General features: G+C 46.6%; 1 long non-coding RNA gene across 1 annotated transcript in view; it reads right to left on the bottom strand.

Annotated features, from left to right (window-relative positions):
* The window catches only part of LOC132209304 (uncharacterized), a 102,181-nt gene that overhangs the window by 58,799 nt on the left and 30,664 nt on the right, over positions 1 to 12,718 (bottom strand). Inside the window, exon 8 of the long non-coding RNA XR_009445408.1 lies at positions 555 to 823. This is a non-coding gene — a long non-coding RNA (uncharacterized LOC132209304). The remainder of the gene's footprint in view (positions 1 to 554; positions 824 to 12,718) is intronic.

Below are 12,718 nucleotides of genomic sequence, written 5' to 3'. Positions count from 1 at the left end.
ATGGCTGAGCTGGCTTTTAAAAAGTTTGCCAGTGAGATAGTCCCAGTGAGAAACATTCATTCAAAAAAATAGAATTGCATGGATTGCTCTCCAATCCTAAACTCTATTAAAATTCAGTTGGCTGAACGGTTGGTTTGTGATGCAGAGTGATGCCCTGCAGAGAGGGCTCAATTGCCACACCAGTGACCTTACCACAAAGGGTCTTCGCCTCAACCGCTCTACTTGCCTGAGGCATGGTGATCTTCAGGTTAAATCATAACCAGTTGTCTCTCTCTAAGGAGTGGCCAAATGGCGTGGTAAGGCTTTACCTTTAATCCTGATAACATGGCAACAAGCAGATAACTCAGCTGATGTCACTGACTAATAGAATCCTCAATTATACTAATATTACCGATGTGATATCATCAGAAGGCATGCTCAACGAAGTTTTAATTTGCAAATTAAGTTAACAACCATTCAATCAATATTACTTAAGTACTCATATTACTGATCGTCTCGATACAACATTGTGGTTACATCTGTTCATAAGTGAAGTGTAATGTAATTGCACTTACTGTGGTTTTATCAATGTGATCCTGCAATGAGTCAATAAGCAGTTCACCCACAGGTTGTCAATCAGTGCGGACCCCTTCAGCTGTTATCACATGAGCCTCATGATCATCCAGAGCTTTCTGCAGTTCTTGAAGTTTCTCCAACACCTTTTCCACCTGTTCCTGCCAGTTGCTCGCATGGGTTTTCAATTGCTCCCAAGTTTCCTTCACTTCTATTGACTGTTTGCGGACAGCTTTGGCAATTCTCTGGGCTCTCTCTTCCGGGGTAGGTTCTGGAAATATGAAGTGCAAATAATTTATCAACTATTCATGACTTGGATCTATAGAACTTAAGTTTTCTTTCTAAACCCCTTTCCTCTAAAAGGTCTCTCTGGACTTTCTCCTGAAATTGGGAATATATAGTATAAGACTAAAGATTTTATGACAGGCACATCAATGACAAATTCTCTAATTAGCTAGCAGGTCGCGGAGCCATTAACAGGGAATCACGGAGAGCCAATGCCAAGCCGAATAAAATTCTGCAGATATTTGAAATTTATGACTCCCAAGGAAACTTTAAAAAAGGAGAAGGATTAGAGTGACTAAATGGGTAAAATTCTCAACAAAAGATACGAACAATCCTTTCAGGATCTCTTTCGTAGCTATGAAACAAACATCCAACATAAACCAACTTTCATCTTTCAGGGCTGGCAAGTTAGAATGATAAACCCAAAGTCTACCCTGCATAGTTCTCTCTAGAGCTCACTTAATGAGGTTCTTAAGAGATATAGACACAACAAAGTGTGCAGCTGGATGAACACAGCAGGCCAAGCAGCATCTTAGGAGCACAAAAGCTGACATGTTGGACCGAGACCTTTCATCAGAAAACGGGGAGGGGAGAGGGTTCTGAAATAAATAGGGAGAGGGGGGAGGCGGATCGAAGATAGATAGAGGAGAAGATAGGTGGAGAGGAGACAGACAAGTTAAAGAGGTGGAGATGGAGCCAGTAGAGGTGAGTGTCGGTGGGGAGGTCGGGAGGGGATAGGTTCGTCCGGGGAGGACGAACAGGTCTCGGGGGTGGGAAGCGGTTAGGAAGTAGGAGATGGGGGTGGGGCTTGAGGTGGCAGGATGGGCTAGGTGGGCTGGTTTTGGGATGCGGGAGGGGGAGGGGAGATTTCGAAGCTTGTGAAGTCGGCATTGATACCACGGAGACGCAGGGTTCCCAAGCGCAATACGAGGTGCTGCTCCTGCAACCTTCAGGTGGCATCGTTGTGGCACTGCAGGAGGCCCAGGGTGGACATCCTATCTGAGGATTGGGAGAGTCAAAACAGTTCACGACTGGGAGGTGCAGTTCTTTAGTGCATTGAGCATAGGTGATTTGCAAAGCAGTCCCCAAACCTCCATTTGGTTTCCCCGATGTAGAGGGGGCCACAAAGGGATCAGCGGATACAGTATACCACATTAGCAGATGTGCAGGTAAACATCTGTTTGATGTGGAAATTCTTCCTGGGGTCTGGGATGGGGGTGAGGGGGGAGGTATTGGGACAAGTGAATTTTAAACATTATGCTGACAATATTTGTGGATATATAGGGAAAAGTGCTGGGTGTAGGGGGTGCTGGAGGCGAGTGTGGAGCGGATAAGGGAGTCACCTAAGTGTGGAGGGAAAAATGTCTTTGGTGTGGGGTCGGATCGCAGATGGCAGAAGTGTCGGCGGACGATGCTTGGAATCCGGAGGTTGGTGTGGTGGTAGGTGAGGGTGAGGAGGACACTGTTTTGGTAGTTATTATGGGGAGCGGGTATGAGGGATGAGTTGTGGGAAATGCGGGTGACACGGTTGAGGGCGTTTTTGACTATTGAGGAGGGGGATGTTGTGGTCCTTGAACAACCCTCAACAATTTCTCTTTCAATTCCTCCCACTTCCTACAGACAAAGCGGGTGGCCAGTGTACCCACCTGGGCCCAAGCTATGCCTGCCGCTTTGTAGGTTACATGGAACGCTCCCTCTTCCGTACCTACACTGGCCCTAAACCCCACGTCTTCCTCCGTTACATTGGTGACTGTATCGGCACTGCCTCGTGCTCCCACAAGGGGCTCTAACATCCACTTCAGCAACACCTTCCTCCCGAACTTTAAGTTCACCTGGACAATCTCTGATACCTCTCTCCTTCCTGGACCCCTCTATTTCCAACCACCAAGAAACAAATATCCATTTCAAATCCACCAACTCCCACCAAATTCCCGCAACAATTCATCCACTTTCCCCATTCCTTTGACTCTGCATCTGCTCCCAGGATGAGGTATTCTGCTCTCGTATATCTCAGATGTCCTCATTTTTCAAGGACCACAACTTCCCCCGCTCAGTGGTTGATAACGCCCTCGACCGTGTCTCCAGCATTTCCTGCAACAAATCCGTCTCACCCCACCCCACAACAACAACCAAAACAAAGTCTTCCTCGTCCTCACGTACCACCCCACCAACCTCCGGATACAACGCATCAGTTCCTTCGAAACTTTGATATTCTCTGGGAGGCTACAGAGGAGGTGGTGGAGCCTTTGGCCTTCATCTTTGAGTCCTCATTGTCTACAGGTTTAGTACCAGAGGAATGGAGGGTTGCAAATGTTGTGCCTTTGTTCAAGAAGGGCAGTAGAGATGACCCAGGTAATTATAAACCATTGAGCATTACATCTGTTGTCGGAAATGTTTTGGAAAGGGTTATAAGAGATAGGTATTATAATCATCGAGCAAGCACCAATTTGATTGGAGATAGTCAACATGGATTTGTCAAGGGCAAGTCATGTCTCACAAACCTCACTGAGTCATTTCAGAAGCTGACGAAGCATGTGGATGAGGGTCGGGCAGTTGACGTGGTGTACATGGACTTCAGTAAAGCCTTCGATAAGGTTCCACATGGTAGGCTACTGGAGAAAACATGGAGACATGGGATTGAGGGAGATTTAGCAGGTTGGATTAGAAACTGGCTTTCAGTAAGAAGGCAACCAGTCGTGGTTGATGGAAAATATTCAGCCTGGAGTCTGATTACTAGTGGTGTGTCTCAAGGATCTGTTTTGGGACCACTGCTGTTTGTCATTTTCACAAATGACTTGGACGGAGGCATTGGTAGATGGGTTACTAAGTTTGCAGATGACACTAAAGTCGGTGGAGTGGTGGGCAATGTGGAAGAATGTTGCAGCTTGCATGGAAACTTGGATGAACTGCAGAATTGGGCTGAAAGGTGGCAAATGGAGTTCAATGTGGATAAATGTGAGGTGATTCACTTTGGGAGGAATAATAGGAAGGCAGAATATTGGGTCAATGGAAAGATTCTTGGTAGTGTTGCTGTGCAGAGGGATCTTGGTGTTCATGTACGTAGATCCCTGAAAATCGCCACCCAGTTTGATAGTGCTGTTAAGGCGGCTTACGGTGTATTAGGTTTTATTGGTAGAGAGATTGAGTTCCAGAGCCGTGATGTCATGCTGCATCTGTCCAAAAAGCTAGTGCGGTCTCACTTGGAATACTGTGTACAGTTCTGGTCACCCCATTCCAGGAAGGATGTGGAAACATTGGAAAGGTGCAGAGGAGATTTACCAGGATGTTGCCTGGTCTGGAGTGAAGGACTTCTGAAGAAAGGCTGAGGGACTTGGGTCTGTTCTCGTTGGAGAGAAGATGGTTCAGAGGGGATTGAATAGAGACATACAAGATGATCAGTGGATTAGATAGGGTGGACAGTGAGGGTCTTTATCCGAGGATGATGATGTCAGCTTGTTTGAGGGGGCACAGCTAAACATTGAGGGGTGATAGATTTGAGATAGATGTCAGAGGCAGGTTCTTTACTCAGAGTGGTAAGGACGTGGAACCCCCTGCCTGCCAATGTAGTTGGCTCAGCCACATTAGGGGCGCTTAAACAGTCCTTGGGTATGGATGATAATGGGATCATGTAGGGGGATGGGCTTAGATTAGTTCACCGGTCCGCCCAGATTGTTGCAATGGGCAAAAAAGCACACCATTGTCTCTACTTCCCAGGAGGCTAAGGTCATTCTGTGCGTCCACAAGGACAACTTTCACTGATGTACCACAGAAAGCATCCTATCTGGATGCATATCACAGCACGGTTCCTTCAGCTAAACAATCACAAGTTATTATGGCTCCTGCCTTTCTTCTTCAAGGCAGAATTGGTTCTGCTTTGTCATAACTATATTGGGAGAAAATCCATGCTCAGTCCAAGTTAATTCTTCCAACAATTGAGATACCATGGAATACTGAGCAATGAGTTGGTGTGAGAGAGAGAGAGAGAGAGACAAAGACAGAGAGGTTGGTCGGCGGGGCCGGGGGTGGAGGGAGACAGGGACAGAGAGAGAGAGAGAGAGAGAGAGAGAGAGAGAGAGATGGGCGATGAGGGAGAGAGAGAGAGACAGTCAGACAGACAGAATGGGTGACAGAATGTGAGCGTGTGAGTGCCTGCATCAGACAGTGTGAGAGATGTTGCTGAGGTGGAGATAGTTGAGAGTGTCAATCACCAACGATCTCTCCTGGTCCACCCAGATCGTTGCAATGAGTGAAAACAGCACACCAATGTCTTTATTTCCCCAACAGCAGCTTCTTCACCGCTGCTATTGGACATAGAACATAGAACATAGAACATAGAACATAGAACATAGAACAGTACAGCACAGAACAGGCCCTTCAGCCCACAATGTTGTGCCGACCATTGATCCTCATGGATGCACCCTCAAATTTCTGTGACCATATGCATGTCCAGCAGTCTCTTAAATGACCCCAATGACCTTGCTTCCACAACTGCTGCTGGCAACGCATTCCATGCTCTCACAACTCTCTGCGTAAAGAACCTGCCTCTGACATCCCCTCTATACTTTCCACCAACCAGCTTAAAACTATGACCCCTCGTGCTAGCCATTTCTGCCCTGGGAAATAGTCTCTGGCTATCGACTCTATCTATGCCTCTCATTATCTTGTATACCTCAATTAGGTCCCCTCTCCTCCTCCTTTTCTCCAATGAAAAGAGACCGAGCTCAGTCAACCTCTCTTCATAAGATAAGCCCTCCAGTCCAGGCAGCATCCTGGTAAACCTCCTCTGAACCCTCTCCAAAGCATCCACATCTTTCCTATAATAGGGCGACCAGAACTGGACGCAGTATTCCAAGTGCGGTCTAACCAAAGTTTTATAGAGCTGCAACAAGATCTCACGACTCTTAAACTCAATCCCCCTGTTAATGAAAGCCAAAACACCATATGCTTTCTTAACAACCCTGTCCACTTGGGTGGCCATTTTAAGGGATCTATGTATCTGCACACCAAGATCCCTCTGTTCCTCCACGCTGCCAAGAATCCTATCCTTAATCCTGTACTCAGCTTTCAAATTCGACCTTCCAAAATGCATCACCTCGCATTTATCCAGGTTGAACTCCATCTGCCACCTCTCAGCCCATCTCTGCATCCTGTCAATGTCCCGCTGCAGCCTACAACAGCCCTCTACACTGTCAACGACACCTCCGACCTTTGTGTCGTCTGCAAACTTGCTGACCCATCCTTCAATTCCCTCGTCCAAGTCATTAATAAAAATTACAAACAGTAGAGGCCCAAGGACAGAGCCCTGTGGAACCCCACTCACCACTGACTTCCAGGCAGAATATTTTCCTTCTACTACCACTCGCTGTCTTCTGTTGGCCAGCCAATTCTGTATCCAAGCAGCTAAGTTCCCCTGTATCCCATTCCTCCTGACCTTCTGAATGAGCCTTCCATGGGGAACCTTATCAAATGCCTTACTGAAGTCCATATACACCACATCCACAGCTTGACCCTCATCAACCTTACTAGTCACATCCTCAAAAAACTCGATAAGGTTTGTAAGGCATGACCTACCCCTCACAAAGCCGTGTTGACTGTATTTGATCAAGCCATGCTCTTCCAGATGGTCATAAATCTTATCCCTCAGAATCCTTTCTAACACCTTGCAGACGACAGACGTGAGACTTACCGGTCTATAATTGCCGGGGATTTCCCTATTTCCTTTCTTGAAGAGAGGAATTACATTTGCCTCTCTCCAGTCCTCAGGTACGACTCCAGTGGAGAGCGAGGATGCAAAGATCTTCGCAAGTGGCGAAGCAATTGCATTTCTCGCTTCCCAAAGCAGCCGAGGACAAATCAGATCCGGGCCTGGCGACTTGTCAATCTTAATGTTTGACAAAATTTTCAGTACATCAGCTTCCTCTATCTCTATCCATTCCAGCATGCACACCTGCTCTTCAAAGGTTTCATTCACTACACAGGTCGTTTCTTTCGTAAAGACAGAAGCAAAAAACTCATTTAGGGCTTCCCCTACCTCCTCAGGCTCCACACACAAGTTCCCTATGCTATCCCTGATCGGCCCTACTCTTTCTTTGACCATTCTCTTATTCCTCACGTAAGTGTAAAATGCCTTTGTGTTTTCCCGGATTCCTTCTGCCAAGCCTTTCTCGTGCCCCCTCCTGGCTCTCCTCAGACCATTTTTGAGCTCCTTCCTTGCCTGCATGTAATCCTCTCTAGCTGAACTTGACCCTAGCTTCCTCCACCTTATGTAAGCTACCTTCTTCCTTTTCACTAGAAGCTCCACCGCTCTCGTCATCCAAGGTTCCTTTATCTTACCCCGTCTTGCCTGTCTCAGAGGGACATATTTACTCATCACTCCCAACAACTGTTCCTTAAACAATCTCCACATGTCTATAGTTCCCTTACCATGGAACAACTGCTCCCAGTCCATGTTTCCTAACTCGTGTCTAATCGCATCATAGTTTCCTCTTCCCCAATTAAATATCCTCCCATTCTGCCTAATCCTCTCCTTCTCCATAGCTATGTAGAATGAGAGAGTGTTATGGTCACTATCACCAAAATGCTCTCCCACCACAAGATCTGATACCTGCCCCGGCTCGTTTCCGAGCACCAAGTCTAGAATGGCCTCTCCCCTCGTCGGCCTGTCAACGTACTGCGTTAGGAAACCCTCCTGAACACACCTTACAAAAACAGCTCCATTCAAATCTTCTGCTCGAAGGAGCTTCCAATCAATATTAGGAAAGTTAAAGTCACCCATTACAACAACCCTACTGCGTCCACACTTTTCCAAAATCTGTCGACCTATGCTTTCTACAATCTCCCTGCTGCTATTGGGGGGCCTGTAGTAAACCCCTAACGAGGTGACTACTCCCTTGCTGCTCCTAATTTCCACCCATACTGACTCAGTAGGCAGATCTTCCTCGACAATGGAAGCTTCTGTAGCTGTGATACCCTCTCTGATTAGTAGTGCTACACCCCCTCCTCTTTTTCCCCCCTCCCTATTCTTTTTAAATGTTCTAAACCCTGGAATATCCAGCAACCATTCCAGCCCATGAGGAACCCATGTCTCTGTTATGGCCACAACATCATAGCACCAGGTACTGATCCATGCTCTAAGTTCATCACTTTTATTCCTGATACTCCTTGCATTAAAGCAAACACACTTTAACCGATCCCTTGGTTCCTTCCCAGGAAAATCCTTCCCACTAGCTGGTCTACCTCTTGCTACTGCCTCACCTGCATCAACGCTCACCTCTGGTATACAGCTCAGGTTCCCACCCCCCTGCCATACTAGTTTAAACCCTCTCGAACTACTCGAGCAAACCTTCCACCCAGGACATTGGTCCCCTTCCAGTTCAGATGCAACCCGTCCTTCTTGTACAGGTCCCACCTTCCCCAGAAGGCATCCCAATTATCAACATATCTGAAACCCTCCCTCCTACACCAGCTGCGTAGCCACGTGTTCAGCTGCGCCCGCTCCCTGTTCCTCACCTCACTATCTCGTGGCACCGGTAGTAAACCAGAGAACACTACTCTGTTCGTCCTGCTCTGCAGCTTCCATCCTAACTCCCTGAAATCACTTTTTATATCCTCAAACCTATTTCTGGCTATATCATTTGTGCCAATATGTAACACGATTTCTGGCTGTTCACCCTCCCCTTTCAGAACTTTATACACCCGATCGGAGACGTCCCGGACCCTGGCACCAGGGAGGCAACATACCTTCCGGGAATCCCGATCTTGCCCACAAAATCTCCTGTCGATTCCCCTAACTATCGAGTCCCCTACCACGAGTACTTTTCTATTCTGCCCCCTTCCCTTCTTTGCCACAGTGTCAGGCTCAGTGCCAGAGAACTGACTACTATGGCTTTCCTCTGGTAGGTCAACCCCCCCAGCAGTATCCAAAACGGTATACTTATTGCTGAGGGGAATGCCCACAGGGGATCTCTGCACTGTCTGTCTGTCCCCTTTCCTCCCCCTAACTGTAACCCATCTATCCTCGTCCTGAGCCTTAGGAGTGACCAACTCCCGATAACTCCTCTCAATTACCCCCTCTGCCTCCCGAATGATCCGTAGTTCATCCAGCTCCAGCTCCATTTCCCTAACACGGTTTTCAAGGAGCTGTAGCTGGGTGCACTTCCCGCAGATGTAGCCAGCGGAGACGTGTGCCACATCTCCCAACTGCCACATTTTGCAGGAGGAGCAAGCAACTGCCCTAGCATCCATACCCGACTTATCTGAACACCCACTCAATACTAAAGCAGAAAGCTTACTTCAAGTAATAATAACAAACTTATGTTCAATAGAGAAAGTTTAGAATGAACCTTACCTTATTAACTAGGTTAGAGGAGGAGGGCAGGTGGGAGACACTACAGTTGTAGAGTCTCGGGTTAAGCCGCCTTGCTGATATATATGGTCACTGCTTTCCTTCCCGGCTGCCCCTCTGGTCCTCGTCACTTCCTCTGATGCTCCCGCTCCTTCTCTGAAAGAGGAAAAAAAAAAACACCGCTGCCCGCTACCGGTAAGTAATTTTAAAAATAAACTGCTTTACCTTAGCTGCAGTCTTCCGGGTCCGTCTTGCCTCCGCTGCTGCTCGCACTCAAAAAAAAAAAAAAAAAAAAAAGAAAAAAAAAAAAAAGAAAAAAAAAAAAAAAGAGACATCTGACAAAGGAAGTCAGGAAACATATCAAAGAAAAAGAGACAGCCTATAAAATGGCCAAGAGCACTGGGAAATCAGAAGATTGGGAAGGCCACAAAAACAGACAGAGGATAACAAAGAGAGCAATCAGGAAGCAGAAGATCATATATGAAGGTAGGCAAGCTAGTAATATTAGAAATGACAGTCAAAGCTTTTTTCAATACGTAAGAAGCAAACGAGAGGCAAAAGAAGATATTGGGCCGCTCCAGATTGATTCTGGAAGGCTATTGATGGGAGAAAAGGAAATAGCTGAAGAACTTAATAAGTACTTTGCGTCAGTCTTCACAATGGAAGAAATGAGTAGTATGCCAACAATTAGGGAGAGCCGGGGGCAGAGTTGAGTACGGTAGGCATTACAAAAGAGCAAGTGCTAGAAAAGCTCAAGGGTCTAAAAACTGATAAATCTCCTGGCCCCGATGGGCTACATCCTAGAGTTCGGTGGGAGGTGGCTGAGGAAATCGCAGAGGCTTTGGTCGTGATCTTTCAAAAGTCGCTGGAGTCAGGGAAAGTCCCAGATGATTGGAAAATTTCTGTTGTAACTCCCTTGTTTAAGAAAGGATCAAGGCAAAAGATGGAAAATTACAGGCCGATTAGCCTAATCTCGGTTGTTGGTAAAATTCTAGAATCCATTGTCAAGGATGAGATTTCTAAATTCCTGGAAGTGCAGGGTCAGATTAAAACAAGTCAGCATGGATTTAGTCAGGGGAGGTCATGCCTATTCGAATTCTTTGAAGAGGTGACAAATATGTGAGACCAGGGAAACTCAGTAAATGTTGTCCATCTAGACTTCCAAAAGGCCTTTGATACAGTGCCTCACGGGAGGCTGCTGAGCAAGGTGAGGGCCCATGGTGTTCGAGGTGAGATACTGGCTTGGATTGAGGATTGGCTGTCTGACAGAAGGCAGAGAGTTGGGTTAAAAGGCTCTTTTTCGGAATGGCAACCGGTGACGAGTGCTGTCCCGCAGGGTTCAGTTTTGGGGCCGCAGCTGTTCGCCTTATATATTACTGATCTGGATGAAGGGACTGGGGCATTCTGGCGAAGTTTGCCGAAGATACGAAGATAGGTGGACAGACAGGTCCTACTGAGGAGGTGGGGAAGCTGCAGAAAGATGTAGACAGTTTAGGAGAGTGGTCCACGAAATGGCTGATGAAATTCAATGTGAGTAAATGTGAGGTTTTGCACTTTGGTAAAAAGAATACAGGCATGGACTATTTTCTAAATGGTGAGAAAATTTGCAAATCAGAAGTGCAAAGGGATCTGGGAGTGTTGGTCCAGGATTCTCTACAAGTTAACTTGAAGGTCGAGTCCGTAATTAAGAATGCGAATGTAATGTTGGCGTTTATCTCAAGAGAGTTGGAATATAAAAGCAGCCATGTGCTTCTGAGGCTTTATAAGGCTCTAGTTAGGCCCTGTTTAGAAAACTGTGTCCAATTTTGAGCCCAACACTTCAGGAAGGACATACTGGCCCTGGAGCGTGTCCAGCGGAGATTCACACGGATGATCCCTGGAATGCTAGGTTTAATGTATGATGAACGGCTAAGGATCCTGGGATTGTCCTCGTTAGAGTTTAGAAGGTTGAGGGGCGATCTAATAGAAACTTACAAGATAATGTATTGTTTAGAAGGGGTGGACGCTCAGAAGTTGTTTCCGTTAGGCGGGGAGACTAGGACCCGTGGGCACAGCCTTAAAATTAGAGGGGGTAAATTTAAAACTGAAATGAGACGACATTTCTTCAGCCAGAGAGTGGTGGGCTTGTGGAATTCATTGCCGCAGAGTGCAGTGGAGGCCGGGACGTGAGATGCCTTCAAGGCAGAGATCAACAAATTCTTGATCTCAAAAGGAATCAAGGGCTATGGGGAGAGTGCAGCGAAGTGGTGTTGAAATGCCCATCAGGCATGATTTAAATGGTGGAGTGGACTTGATGGGCCGAATGGCCTTACTTCCACTCCTCTGTCTTAAGGTCTTATGGACAGGTACATGGATGGGCAGGGAGCAAATGGACACAGACCCTTAGAAAATAGGTGACAGGTTAGACAGAGGATCTCGATCGGCGCAGGCTTGGAGGGCCGAAGGGCCTGTTCCTGTGCTGTAATTTTCTTTCTTCTCTTTATTTGTACTCTTGCCTCTCTCTTACCTTTATAGCTGAAAAAAAACTCCTGCAATTTTTTTTTAACATTACCCTCATTAATATTGCCCTCATATTTCATCATCTTCCCCCTTATTGCCTTTTTAGTTGTCCTCTGCTAGTTTTTGAAAGGCTTCCCAATCCTCTGGCTTCCCACTCACCTACACCACATTTTATCCTTTTTCTTTTGCTTTCATCCTGTCCCTGACTTACCTTGTTAGCCATGGTTGCTGATCTTTTCCTGATCTCAACTCCACTCTCCTGCCAGCTCCCCATGGCCCTTGATCCCTATTTTTCATCAGAAACATATTTATTTCTTTCCTGGATCGGTCGATTGGTGCTGCCTCCATTGCATTCAGGGGCAATGAATTCCACAGATTCACAACCCTCTCCTCATCTCCATTTTGAACATTCCATCTCTCACTCAACAGCCACAGCTTCTTGTTTGAGACTGTTCCACAATGCAGAACATGTGCTCAATGCCCATCTTTTCAATCCCCTTTACTATTTTATATATCTCAATCAGAACCACCCCCTCACTCTTTCGAACACCAGCAAGTACAAGCGCAAGCTACTTAGCCACTTCTCATACGACAGCCCTTTAATCCCTGGAATCAATCAGTTAAACCTCCTCCGAACTGCCTCCAGTACAAACGTATCCATCCTCAGTGAGGGGATCAAAACTGGACACAACACTCTGGTCTCACCAACGCCCAATGTATGAGGAAAAACACTTTGTTACTTTAATGATCCAGTCCTTTTGTGACAAATGCCAGAGTTCCATCTGCCTTTCTTATGCTATGCTATACCTGCATACCCACTTTCGGCTATTCATGCACAAAGGCAGCCAGATAACACACTTTGAATCTTCCTTCCATTTAAATAATAATTCGCCCTTTTTTCCCCTGGGCAAAATAGGCAAGCCTTGTGCTTATCCACATTAACCACCTGCCAGATTCTGGTCCATTCTCCTCGCCTGTCAATGTTCCGCTGTGTATGTTCTATTTCACATCACAGGCTGTTGTCCCACCTATTTCAGA

The sequence above is a fragment of the Stegostoma tigrinum genome, unplaced genomic scaffold (genome assembly GCF_030684315.1).
Source record: "Stegostoma tigrinum isolate sSteTig4 unplaced genomic scaffold, sSteTig4.hap1 scaffold_83, whole genome shotgun sequence".
NCBI classification, from domain to species: Eukaryota; Metazoa; Chordata; class Chondrichthyes; order Orectolobiformes; family Stegostomatidae; genus Stegostoma; species Stegostoma tigrinum.
This window is presented reverse-complemented; position numbering and strand designations above follow the sequence as displayed.